Source organism: Taudactylus pleione, unplaced genomic scaffold (assembly GCF_031769625.1).
Source record: "Taudactylus pleione unplaced genomic scaffold, aTauple2 ptg000075l, whole genome shotgun sequence".
Taxonomy (NCBI): domain Eukaryota; kingdom Metazoa; phylum Chordata; class Amphibia; order Anura; family Myobatrachidae; genus Taudactylus; species Taudactylus pleione.
In genome coordinates this window covers 958,799-972,532 of record NW_028284477.1, presented here as the reverse complement: position 1 = coordinate 972,532, position 13,734 = coordinate 958,799, and the positions used below count along the sequence as shown (strand labels likewise).

The 13,734-nt window shown below is 39.9% G+C and overlaps 1 protein-coding gene across 1 annotated transcript in view; it reads right to left on the bottom strand.

Moving 5' to 3' along the window:
- Positions 1 to 13,734, bottom strand: part of HELB (DNA helicase B) — an 80,406-nt gene that overhangs the window by 40,873 nt on the left and 25,799 nt on the right. The window lies entirely within an intron of this gene.

Below are 13,734 nucleotides of genomic sequence, written 5' to 3'. Positions count from 1 at the left end.
GAAGAAAATCATTATGGTATAACATACCTTAGATAACTCCTTTTCTTTGAGGTCCACAGCATCTACCTTGGGGGGTATGTAGTGGAACGATACATTGCACTAAACAGCTCTAGCTTTGTAGCTCCCAGCATGCATCGGTCCTCCTCCCTATATACCAAGCCCCCAGCCACAGGCATTCAGTTTGTAAACAAGCCTAACGACAAGAGACGGAAAGTGTGTTATACCAAAACTCTGATTTTCTTCTTCAGGGTACACAGAATCTACCTTGGAGCCATCCTAAAGCAGTTCCCTTAAGGGTGGGAACGCTCCTGAGCAGAGAGGAGAATCCACTGCCCAAAGGAAGCATCCTGGAAGGCAAAAGTATCAAATGCATAGAATTTGATAAAAGTATTGACGGAAGACCAAGTGGCTGCCTTGCATAGCTGTTCAGCCAAGGCGCCATGTCTAACCGCACACGATGAACCCACAGAGTAGAATGTGCTGTCACCTTCTTTGGGACAGGGAGACCAGCCTGTGTATAGACCTGAGAAATAGTCATACGCAGCCAGTGAGCCAAAGTATGTTTGCTGGCCAGCCTCGCTTGCGAAACAACACAAAAAGCGAATCTGACTTCCCGATGGAGCTGGTATGATCCACGTAAATACGAAGGGCTCAAACCACATCCAAGGAAGCTTCACCTGTAGAAAGGTCTGAAGACCGAAAGGCCGAAACTACAATCTTCTCATTTAAATGGAAACGGAAAACCACCTTTGGTAGTTAACCCGCCTTAGTGCAGAGGACAGCTCTATTTTGATGGAAAATCAAATATGGAGAGCGACATGACAGGGCTGCCAAGTCAGAAACTCTACGAGCAGAGGAGGAAAAAGTGTCTTCGCTGTCAACCATCTTTCGTCCACCGTATACAAAAGGTTCAAAGGGAGCCGTCTGCAATTCCCTGAGAACCAAAGTCAACTTCCACGGTGCCACCGGAGACACAAATGCAGGTTGCAGCCAGAGAACCCCCTGCAAGAATGTTCTAACATCTAGCAGAGGGGGAATCCTGTATTGGAACAAAACGGACAGTGCAGAAACCTGAACTCTCAAGGTAGCCAGGCGAAGACCCAAGTCTAATCCCGCCTGAAAAAAAGCAAGTAATCTTCCAACCTTGAAAATCTTAGGGTCATATTTCCTGTGAGATCCCCGAAGAAAAAATGAATGCCAAATTCTGCGACAGATGCGGGCGGAAGCAGCATCGTTTGAATCACAGCGGCAGAGAAACCCTTAGCCTTAAGGACGGCAGACTCAACAGCCATGCCGTCAAAGGCAGCCGAGGTAAATCCGGATATAGGCAGGGACCCTGCATTAGCAGATCCGGCCGTAGAGGCAGTGGAAGTGGACTGTCCATGGATAAACATGTCAGGTCAGAGTACCAATACCTCCTGGGCCAGGCAGGGGCTATTAGTATTATCCTGCCGCCTTCCTGCTTGAACTTTTGGACGACCATTGGGAGGAGGGAGATTGGAGGAAACCGGTATGGCAACCTGAAATTCCATCTCACTGCCAGAGCATCCACGAAGGCGGCTGAGGTGTCCCTTGTTTTGGACCCATACCTGGGGACAACGTCCGGCACTCCCCACTTGTCCACCAGGAGTTGAAAGACATCCGGATGAAGAGCCCATTCTCCGGCGTGTATGTCCTGGCAACTTAGGAAGTCTGCTTCCCAGTAAAGAACACCTGGGATGAATATTGCACAGATTGCTGGAAGATGGCATTCTGCCCACAGCAGAATTTCCGCCACTTCCTCCATGGCTGCCAGACTTCATGTGCCTCCCTGATGGTTGAAGTAGGCCACTGCTGTCGTGTTGTCGGACTGAACCTGGACAGGCCTGCCCTGTAGGAGGTCCTGCGCCAGTATGAGCACTCTGCACTGCACGAAGCTCCATGATATATATTGGTAAGAGACTTTCCTGAACAGTCTATCTTCCCTGAAAGGTGTGATGGCCTGTCACTGCTCCCCATCCTCGCATCTGTGGTGAGAAGAACCCAATCCGGGACCCATAACGGGCGACCCTTGTTTAAATGAGTCGTCTCCAGCCACCAAGCAAGGGAGAGCCGAACCTCTGGCAAGATGCGGATCATCTGAGACTTGATCCGATGATATGGACCATCCCAATGAGACAGAATCCAATTCTGTAGGGACCTGGCGTGGAACTGGGCATAAGCCACCATGTCAAATGTCGATACCATAGAGCCCAGTACCTGCATCGTCAAGTGTACTGACACTCTTTGCTTGCAGAGAAGACACTGCATACAACACTTTAGTGCCACAATTTTGTCTTCAGGTAGAAGAATCCTCTGTCCCAGAGAGTCCAGCAGCACCCCAAGTGCACCATCTGCTGAGTTGGAGAAAGAGAGGACTTTTTCCAGTTTATTATCCAGCCGTGCTCTTGTAGGCAGACAATGGTCATCTGGAGAGGACATTGTAACATCTGCTGAGATTGTGCTAATATCAGGAGGTCGTCCAAATATGGCAGTATGCTGACTCCTTGTAGTCTGAGATGAGCCGTCATGACTGCCATTATCTTGATAAATACCCGAGGAGCTGTGGCCAGCCCGAAGGGTAGAGCCTGAAATTAGTAATGTTGCTGATCTACCGCCAATCTCAAAAATCTTTGGTGGGATCGTGCAATTGGAACATGCAGATATTCATCCTGGATGTCCAGTGAGACCATGCAATCCCCAGGCTCCATCACCAGCACAATTGACCGTAGGGCTTCCATACGGAATTTTGGCACATGGATGAACCTGTTGAAAGACTTCAGATTCAGGATAGGGCAATGTGACCCATTTGGTGTTTGAACCAAAAATAAATTTGAATAAATAACTCTTTCCCTGTTGCGTCACAGGGACGAGGACTATGACTCCTGACTTCAGGAAGGCCCCAATAGACTCCCGGGAAGGCTGAAGCCCTGACCGGGTCTAAAGGAAGGTTTGTATTCACAAGACGCTGTGGGGGATGCCTCAGGAACGTGATGGCATAACCCTGAGAAACCACCTCTTGAACCCAGGCATCATAGTTGTCTGATACCAGGCTGGGAGATCTGTAAAAGTCGGCCTCCAACCCTGAGACCCCCCCAGGGGGAGACCCGCCCCATCAGACAGACTATCTGGCTTGGAGGCAAGATGTTTGCTTGACCAAGATTTCTTGGGCTGACGTGTCCTGCGGGCATGACCGTCTAGAGGAGGACTGACCTTTTGCCCTACTCTGGGCGAAAGGACCAAGCTGCCAACTGCCTAAATTTAGGGGTAGTCGCAGATGGCAATTCAGCTGACTTCGGTGTAGCCAGAGAAGTCATTTTGTCATCCAGCTCCAGACCAAACAGTACCCTCCCTGCAAAAGGCAAAGATTCAAGAGCCTTCTTTGACTAAAAACCTGGAAGGCAGATGCAGGGTAAAAGAGATCTTCGGGCTGCAACCAAAGTTAGAGACCCTAGAAGCCAAAATACCTGCATCAATGACCACTTCCCCCATATACACAGCTGCTTCTCCCATCTTATAGAGAAAAAAAAAAAAAAAAAAAGACTGCTGTTCTCTGGTAGCCTCAGGCATATTACCTTCCAGAGAAGTCGTCCATTCTTGCATAGCTTTTGCTACCCAGGCTACAGACATAGATAGCTGGTCTGTTAATTGTGCCAGATAATGAAAACATTGATTTCAAATGATTGAAAGAGGTTGCAGATAAAAAAAACTTGACAAAGAGGATGCTGCCGGAATGGGTAACACAGCGCTCCTAATCAACCTTGTGACATGAGCGACTATCATTGGGGGAACTTCCCATTTGTTACACTCACCAAGTGCAAATTGGTATTGAGAGGTTATATTCCTTGTAGCATGAAAATGCTTCCCAGGAATACTCCATGCCTTAGACATCAGATTCATCAGTTGTTCAGACTGAGGAAAATAATCCTTAGCCACCTTCTGATGCCTAAAGACCGAAGCCTTGGCTGTCAGTGGGGGCCTCCTCTTCTTCCTTATTAAGGACAGCTCTAACCGCTCTCACCAGAGAGGGGACATCCACCAGAGACTGATTGTCTTCTTCCACTGAGTAAGACCCAGAACTCTGAGTATCAGAGCCTGAAGAGGAGTCCGAGTCATGAGGCAACCTCTTATGCCCCTGCTTTGCCGCCACCTGTCTGTCTATCTGGCTGCTGAGGAGCTTTATATGGCGGCATATTCTGACTAGAGTGAGCAGTAGAATTATCCCAACAGGAATTCATGGGGGGCATATACATAGAAGGATGTAACTGCTGTGAATACCCCATAGCATGGAGAAATACCGCAGCCCGAACGTTTGCGATTTTGTCCACTAAGTGTGACAAAACCTGATACCACCCAGGTGGTTCTAGCGCTAGAGCCCTAGATGGACCGGCTTGAACAGGTAGCAGTTTACAACAGAGACTACACAACCCATCCTAGTTAACATCCTGCTCAGATAGGCCTGCCAAACAAGAGACACATGATCTTAGTACTGGCATATCATCCTTCTTACCTACACCTTTAGACATAACAAATGTGTAAATGGTATAAGGTGTACAATATAAATGCAATGCGACTCCTTATCAATGAAACCCCCCACACCTTTCAGAGGGATGAGGAGAAACACAGCGATAGGTATAACTGACAGTTTGGAAACAAAAAGGCAGTATAAATACAGAACCTAGTATTAAAGACACATACAATGCATATATACGCACAATTGCTATTGCAAATGGACTCTGAATCAACTGATCAGCCCCGCAGTGGTAATGGTAGGATAGAGAGTGCTATATATCAGACAAAAGGGAGAGGTATACAGGGAGACAGACCAACCGCTACAGTTGTACACACACACACAAACACGATCTGCGAGCGTCTCACCACGAGGTGGTCAAATATAGTAAACCAGTCACTTGAACTCCGTACCGGTAGTTGCGTCTGGCTTGGGGGAGGAGCGGCCGGGGGAACGCCTTATCTCCCCTAAGCTGTGATTTTGACGGCACGGGTACGCTGGTCTCATAGTAGTAGACGCTAACTAGTGTGTCTACTACCCATCCCCGGCGACAGACGATAAGGACCCGGCCGCCTTAGTGAGGACACGTCACACGAGGCCTTCACCCGCGGCTGCACCTGAAGAGTCTCCTACAGCGGATGCAAGGGCTGCCGCGCACTTACATGTCATCTCCGTGCCAAACCTGCAGTCCGGACCTCAGCACAGGCGCTAGCTAACCCATGCTAAGGCCCGCCGAGAACCTCAGGGCATATAGCGGTACTGGTGTTGTCGGCCCTAGCAGTGGTAGGAGTCGCAGTACCTGTGCCTTCACCGTCAGTAGTGCAGTATAACAGGCGCATCTGGATACTTGCCGTGCACCAAACAAAAAAACGGAATGCCTGTGGGCGGGGTGTATAGGGAGGATTAGAGAAAATATATTATATATGAATAAGTGGCCCCAAACTACTTCAGAATCTAGCGAACGCTAATGTCAAATTTACAAATCCTATACCAAGGACAGATGTGGGATAATATATACATTATCCCACATCTGTCCTTGTAGTGATGTCATGTATGATCTAAACGAGGCAATTAGAGCCCTGTCTCATAAAGGGTATAAAAAGTGGCAAACCCTGATTTACTGCACCCCTTGATGAAGTTCCCAAGTGGATGAAACGTGTTGGGTTAGCTGCCTTTTTGACTGAATGAACTAATACAGATAAGCATCTCATTTTGTAGAAACTTCCTATACTTTTAAAACAAGTTCTGAACCATTTTAAAAAAAACCTTTTTTACTTGTTTTTATCCACTGATCCCTTCGTGTAACTGGCTATTTTAAATATATGAACTCCATTCGTTTTTTTAGATGTATGTAAATGTATGAATTGCATTTTTAACGTCATCTTAAATATTTATTAGCACTATTTGAACACTGTGGGAAATTAAATTTATTTGCATTATCTGTGCTTGTATGCACAGTATTTAGGTATGTTTGTACTTTTTTTATATATTAAATTGTGCTATTTTTATTTTCACACTCTGTATGGTATATTTGTTGGTTTATATTTGCACATTCCACAAATCATTGTAGAATATACGTCAGTCGCTGATCACATAACATATTTGCAATATTTCACATTTAAGGGCTCTTCCAAAAGTCCTCTCACGTTTGGTTTTAGCCAACATCTTTTATAGTAAGGGAGTACGTATTATCACATATATTTTTTATCAATCCTCTAGAAAACTTGAAGGTGGCGCCGACACATTTTTAGTGTATCAAATAAATTTTTTTTTATATTATATATATATATATATATATATATACATACATATACATACACACACACACACACACATATATACATGCACACATACATATACATGCACACACATACTTCTAATGCCTACAGTTTGCATTTTAAATATTGTAACTATAATATAAATTACTGTATATGACTACCAGCTGCTCCCCTCATAAAAATCCCCTTTTAGAAGGATAAACAAAATACACAACAAATATATGAATGAGGGCGCTATTATTTTAGTCTTTAGGTAATATTTGATCTCAAATAGATTGTCTTTTCCAACACATTGGGTTGAAAAAAGATAAAGTCTTGTTGAGGAGAATGCAATGAAAACCCACAGATCACGTAGTTTATCTTCAAGCTATATGTTCCACATTATATTCTTTAGCTTGAAAGAATAAATGTCCAAATGGAGACTTGTTCTCAAAACGCATAGAACTAAACAAAGCTTTTGTTATCCAGCACGTTCCTCCTTTTGGAGTATTATCCTTCTCTAGAGAAATAAACCCTCACACCAAGACACCCAAAGAATAATAAATAAAAATTCTGATGCGCATATGTATATTTAAGATAACAATCTTTAAAAAACTTGAACGTAAAAAACATGCAGCAAGGTTTAACACAATTCAGATTGGGGGTATAGTGAGAAAAATTCTCCCACCTTACAATTCTATACTCCACATCCGTGGGACCCCAAACAGGTGTGCCCAATCTTTACCAGACGCGTTTCGTCCTATACGGACTTCTTCAGGGGTAACAATGTACTACATCATAACAATAAAGCTAGGATGTCAAAATTGCGGTGTGAGTGAGTTAATTTTGTACAGTATATAGCGGATACTAGAAACAAGTTTAGTTTTCATATATATAATTTTTCTCAAACAGATCATTCTTATGGATCATAAAATATACCTGTGATTTCTATATATTAGATAGATAAAACTTTTTTTATATAAAATAAAAATAAAAAAAGTACATACCATAAGAAACAACACCTCACCAGACAAACAAATAGGGATTCTCTGGAATCCAAATTTCTGTAATGTCATGCCTACAACCAGCAGGGATAATTTCTTAGGAATATGATAACATTTATAGCATAAATGTATATAATGTGCAAAAGCTATTCCCAATTATTGGCAAATTCCAAATAGTATACAAACAATGATTTTAACTGCAAGCATTGTGGAGAAGTAAAAATATATAAAACATAACATATATGTATCTTACCTGAACCTGTATGATCAGTCCCACAGCAGTGATCAGCACATGGCTAATGGAGTCTGTGGCTTCCTATTTATTTACCTTAGCTAGATGACCTCACTTCCTGTAATTACAATTTCCTGTGGCCTTAAATGTAATAAAATATCTATTTATTTGCATAGGGCATGTAACTACCATATAAGTTGCATACTTATCGTAGGCCGCACGTGTTCAGCCAAACATGGGCACTAGGGGACAATTAGCTTTCTGTTATCGGCCATTTATTAGAAGCTACAGATCGATATAGCGGCAGCCATGTTTGGGAGGACTATTCTGTTATAACACAATATAAAGACAAAGGGATATTTAATAGCAAACTTTTAAACATGGGCATTAATTAGATAGAAGATTCTACATATACAGCCATCATATGAGAGTTTAGATTGGAGAACAGAGACTATAAATAATAATTTAGTTAAATCATTAGTAGCGGCCATTTTGTTGGAGAACAAATTCATTTGAGTTTTATAATGTTAAATTATGTCAGACTGCTAAAACTATTTTAACTTTTATAGTGATTATTTGAAAGAATTACCTTATTTCATATGATTGAATTTATGTAAAATTACCAAACTTAATTTGTGTAAAATCCATATCATTAAACTATTAATATAAAGTGATAATTAAACTACTAAAACATAAATGTGTAGTGCACTTGTTATAAACTATGAATAAAGATGTAAGGTAAATCTTTTTGATATAAATGTGCAATATAGCTTTATTTGACCCCCCCCTTAATTTGTGACGTGATTAATTCTTTCCTAAAATTAATAATATATCCTTATATTATAGAAGTGTGATTATGCTCATTATTTTACTATTTCAATTCTCCAAAATGTTTTTGGTTTTACAACAATCCCCAAAACTATTTTTTTCCCCTTAGTTCCAGTGTACTATTCACCTGTATATACATACACAGAAAAAAAAAAAAAAAATCTAACTTCAATTTCTAACATACTATTACAAAGCTATATTACTCCTCTTTTTAAATCTCTACCCATCACATTTGTTTGCCTTTTTTTATTTTTTTGAGAAAGGGGAGGAAGAAAAAAAAAAAAAAAAAAAGAAGAAGAAATACCCATTACTTTTTTTTAAGAGAAAGGGGGAGAAAAAAAAACACCCCACAAAAACAGACTTATAACCATATATCCTACTAATTAAGTACACACATACAATCAGTTACTATGTAAATATATCTAAATATAGGTTAGTTACGTGCCCTATGCAAACAAATAGATATTTTATTACATTTAAGGCCACAGTAAATTGTAATTACAGGAAGTGAGGTCATCTAGCTAAGGTAAATAAATAGGAAGCCACATGCTGATCACTGCTATGGGACTGATCATACAGGTTCAGGAAAGATACATATGTTATATTTTAAATATTTTTACTTCTCCACAATGCTTGCTGTTAAAATCATTGTTTGTATACTATTTGGAATTTGCCAATAATTGGGAATAGCTTTTGCACATTATATACATAATGCTATAAATGTTATTTTTAAAATTGTGAAAACCTGCTACATAGGTTATCATTATTATTATTGTGGAAACTTCTAAGATTTAATACATCTAAGGATAAAGTAATAAGCTCTATTCCCTACTCCAATTGAGTGTTTATATCTACATCATTTGAGTGACTAATACTAAAAGTTAAAGATGGGAGATATATACACACACACATTTTTTTAACCCATCACTTAGACATATATAGGAACAAGCACTTTTTTAAAAACACCATCATGCACTAGGGCTTTATTATGTGTATATTATTTAGATTATGTCTGCAATTAAGATTAATATTGGCGATAACATATGGATTATTCTATGAATGTTAATTACCAATAGTAACACTGTGGAAGCCTTTGTGATTAAATACATTGTTGTTGTGAGGATAAGGTAATAAGTATTACTGTAAGCTTTTATCAAGTGTTATCAATATTATTTAAGATAATTTTTTTATTAAGAACTAAGAGGGGTCAGATTCATATTTACATTTTTGACCCATTTCTTAGGTATCTGTTTGGTTCATACATATTTCCACAAAAATCATCATCAGATATCTATACTCCGATTTGGTATATATTTGCGAGTATGATCTAAAATTGTATATACTAACATCTAAGTTCAATTACCATATTCCTGAGAAATTCTCCCTGCTGGTTGTAGGTATGATATCACAGAAATTTGGATTCCAGAGAATCCCTATTTGTTTGCCTGGTGAGGCGTTATTTCTTATGGTATGTACTTTTTATTTTATATAAAAAAAGTTTAATCAAATATATAGAAATCAGATATATTTTGTGATCCATAAGAATGATCGGTTTGAGAAAAATGATTTATATGAAAACTAAAAACTTGTTTCTAGTATCAGCTATATACTGTACAAAATTAACCCACTCACACCGCTATTTTGACATCCTTGTTTTATTGTTATGATGTAGCACATTGCTACCCCTGAAGAAGTCCGTATAGGACGAAACGCGCCGGGTAAAGATTGGGCACACCTGTTTGGGGTCCCACGGATGTGGAGTATAGAATTCTAAGGTGGGAGAATTTTTCTCACTATACCCCCAATCTGAATTGTGTTAAGCCTTGCTGCATGTTTTTTACTGTCAAGTTTTTTAAAGATTGTTATCTTAAATATACATATGCGCATCAGAATTTTTATTTATTATTCTTTGGGTGTCTTGGTGTGAGGGTTTATTTCTCTAGAGAAGGATAATACACCAAAAGGAGAAACGCGCTGCTTAAAAAAAGCTTTGTTTAGTTCTATGCGTTTTGAGAACAAGTCTCCATTTGGACATTTACTCTTTCAAGCTAAATAATCTAATGTGGAACATATAGCTTGAAGATAAACTACGTGATCTGTGGGTCTTCATTGCATTCTCCTTCACAAAACTTTGTCTTTTCCAACACATTGGATTGAAAAAAGAATCTATTTGAGATCAAATATTACCTAAAGACTAAAATAATAGCTCCCTCTTTCATATATTTGTTTTATATATACAGTCAGGTGCATAAATATTGGGACATTGACAGAATTTTCATATTTTGGCCTCTATTCACCACCACAATGGCTTTGAAATGAAACAAACAAGATGTGCTTTAACTGCAGACTTTCAGATTTAATTTGAGGGTAATTACATCCAAATCAGGTGAACGGTGTAGGAATTACAACGGTTTCTATATGTGCCTCCCACTTTTTAAGGGGCCAAAAGGAATGGGACTATCAACTCAAAAGCCATTTCAGGGACAGGTGTGGTCTATTCCCTCGTTATTTCATTATCAATTAAGCAGGTAAAAGGTCTGGAGTTGATTCTAGGTGTGACATTTGCATTTGGAATCAGTTGCTGTCGACTCTCAATATGAGATTCAAAAGAGCTGTCACTATCAGTGTAGCAAGCCATCATTAGGCTGAAAAATCAAAACAAACCCATCAGAGAGATAGCAAAAACATTAGGTGTGGCCAAATCAACTTTGGAACATTCTTAAAAAGAAAGAACGCACGGGAGAGCTCAGCAACACCAAAAGACCATGGAAAACAACTGTGGTGGATGACAGAAGAATTATTTCCCTGGAGAAGAAAGACCCCTTCACAACAGTTGGCCAAATCAAGAACACTCTCCAGGAGGTAGGTGTATATGTGTCAAAGTCAACATTCAAGAGAAGACTTCACAAGAGTGAATATAGAGGGTTCACCACAAGATGTAAACCATTGGTGAGCCTCAAAAACAGGAAGACCAGATTAGAGTTTGCCAAACATCTAAAAAAGCCATTACAGTTCTGGAACATCCTATGGCCAGAAGAGACAAAGATCAACTTGTACCAGAGTGGAAGAGAAGAGTATGGAGAAGGAAAGCAACTGCTCATGATCCAAAACATACCACCTCATCAGTGAAGCATGGTGGTGGTAGTGTCATGGCGTGGGCATGTATGGCTGCCAATGGAACTGGTTCCCTTGTATTTATTGATGATGTGACTGCTGACAAAAGCAGCAGAATGAATTCTGAAGTGTTTCGGGCAATATTATATGCTCATATTCAGTCAAATGCTTCAGAACTCATTGGACGGCGCTTCACAGTGCAGATGGACAATGACCCGAAGCATACTGCAAAAGCAACCAAAGAGTTTTTTAAGGCTAAAAAGTGGTATGTTATGCAATGGCCAAGTCAATCCCCTGACCTGAATCCGATTGAGCATGCAGTTCACTTGATGAAGACAAAACTGAAGGGAAAATGCCCCAAGAACAAGCAGGAACTGAAGACATTTGCAGTAGGGGCCTGGCAGAGCATCACCAGGGATGAAACCCAGCGTCTGGTGATGTCTATGCGTTCCAGACTTCAGGCTGTAAAGTATTAAAACGTGAAAGTTAGATTTAGGATTGTTTAGTTTGTCCCATTACTTTTGGCCCCTTAAAAAGTGGGAGGCACATATAGAAACCGTTGTAATTCCTACACCGTTCACCTGATTTGGATGTAATTACCCTCAAATTAAATCTGAAAGTCTGCAGTTAAAGCACATCTTGTTTGATTCATTTCAAAGCCATTGTGGTGGTGAATATAGGCCAAAATATGAAAATTCTGTCAATGTCCCAATATTTGTGCACGTGTGCGTGTGTGTAATATATATAACACACACACACACACACACACAAATTTGTTTATTATTATTTTGTTACTCTGCCAAGGTAGTTGGCCTTATATATCAATCCTTAAAGAAGTTTATGGAAATCAATTTTTTGGTAAAAATCTAAAATCAAAAATGCATCCTCATTAAATGAAGAGGCTTATGGGCTTAAAAGTTGCCTGATGAAAAAGTCATAAGCCATTTTAAGATTCCTTGTATAAAAAGTGTTTAATTACATTTTATTTAACTTCATGATAAAGCCATTTTTTTGTCTATTTTATTGGACTTTATGTATTGTTTAACACCATTTATTGTATTTATTTTTTTCCATAAGAGGTAGAAATTTATTTTGGTAGCATGTAGTAGTAATTATCTTATGGTTTTTTGGACAGTATATGCTTGATTTGACTACAAACCCTCTTTTCCCACACCCTAAACCTCCTAGTGCAGAGGTTCAGGTTTAGAGATTTCCATGGTTGAGCACAGGTTATTAAATTCAAATGACTGAGATGCTAATTAAGTCACCTGTGCTCAACAAAGGAAATCTCTAAAACTGTACCTGTTGGGAAGCCTTGAGGACCGCGTTTGCGAACCTCTGCCCAATACCTAACCCTAACCGCCTAATACTTACCTTTGGTATCGCAGCCACCAGTATTCTGCAGCCGGGATCCTCACACTGTGCTAGTGACCGCAGGTTTTGTGCGCTCCAGGATGTCAACTACATCCCGACCACAGAGTACAAGGAATATTCTGAAAAGATTAATAAAACCTAGTACATAAATATAATACAATTGTACTGAAAATATATTTATATATAGGTTTCTGCATGTTGGTATATTTTGTTTAGCATAGTATTACTGTTCTCACTAATTTGTGTTGTGTATAATAAATTGAATATTACCATATAATCCACATTCAACTTCACTGGAAATAAGCAGCAAATGTGACGAAACGCATATAAGCCTTTCAACATATTCACTGCCAATAGGCAGAAACTTGCAACATAAAAACAGACCGCATGTTATTGCCAAGGGGATGGGTATGAAATCACGGCTGTCGGGATGCCGCTGGTCAGCACCCTAAACCTAACACCCCCTCCCCGATGCCTAAACCTACCCCCCCCCCCAGTGCCTAAACCTGACCACCCCTTCCCTGCACCCTAATCCAAACACTAAAATTGGATAGTTTCTGGATACTAATGGCTTAGCATCCAGTATCCTTGCACTTTATTTAAAGAAGAATACTATATTAAATGGGTAGTAAAATAATTCCCCCTTTATGCGGGCTGTGCAACCACTTACATTGCACAAATCTCTGGTGGATAGATATATATCCACTAAGAACTAAACAAATGACTGTGTATTTTGGACATTCTCTCACATATTCCAGCGTGAAACATATTTGCTAAACATTAGTTTTTGATCAGCGTAACAACTGGGCGCTATAGAGCCAACTTGTGTGCATTACATGTTTTTAGTGTTGTGAGTTAAGTTAAAGAGTATATGTATTGAATGTAATAAATTGTCAA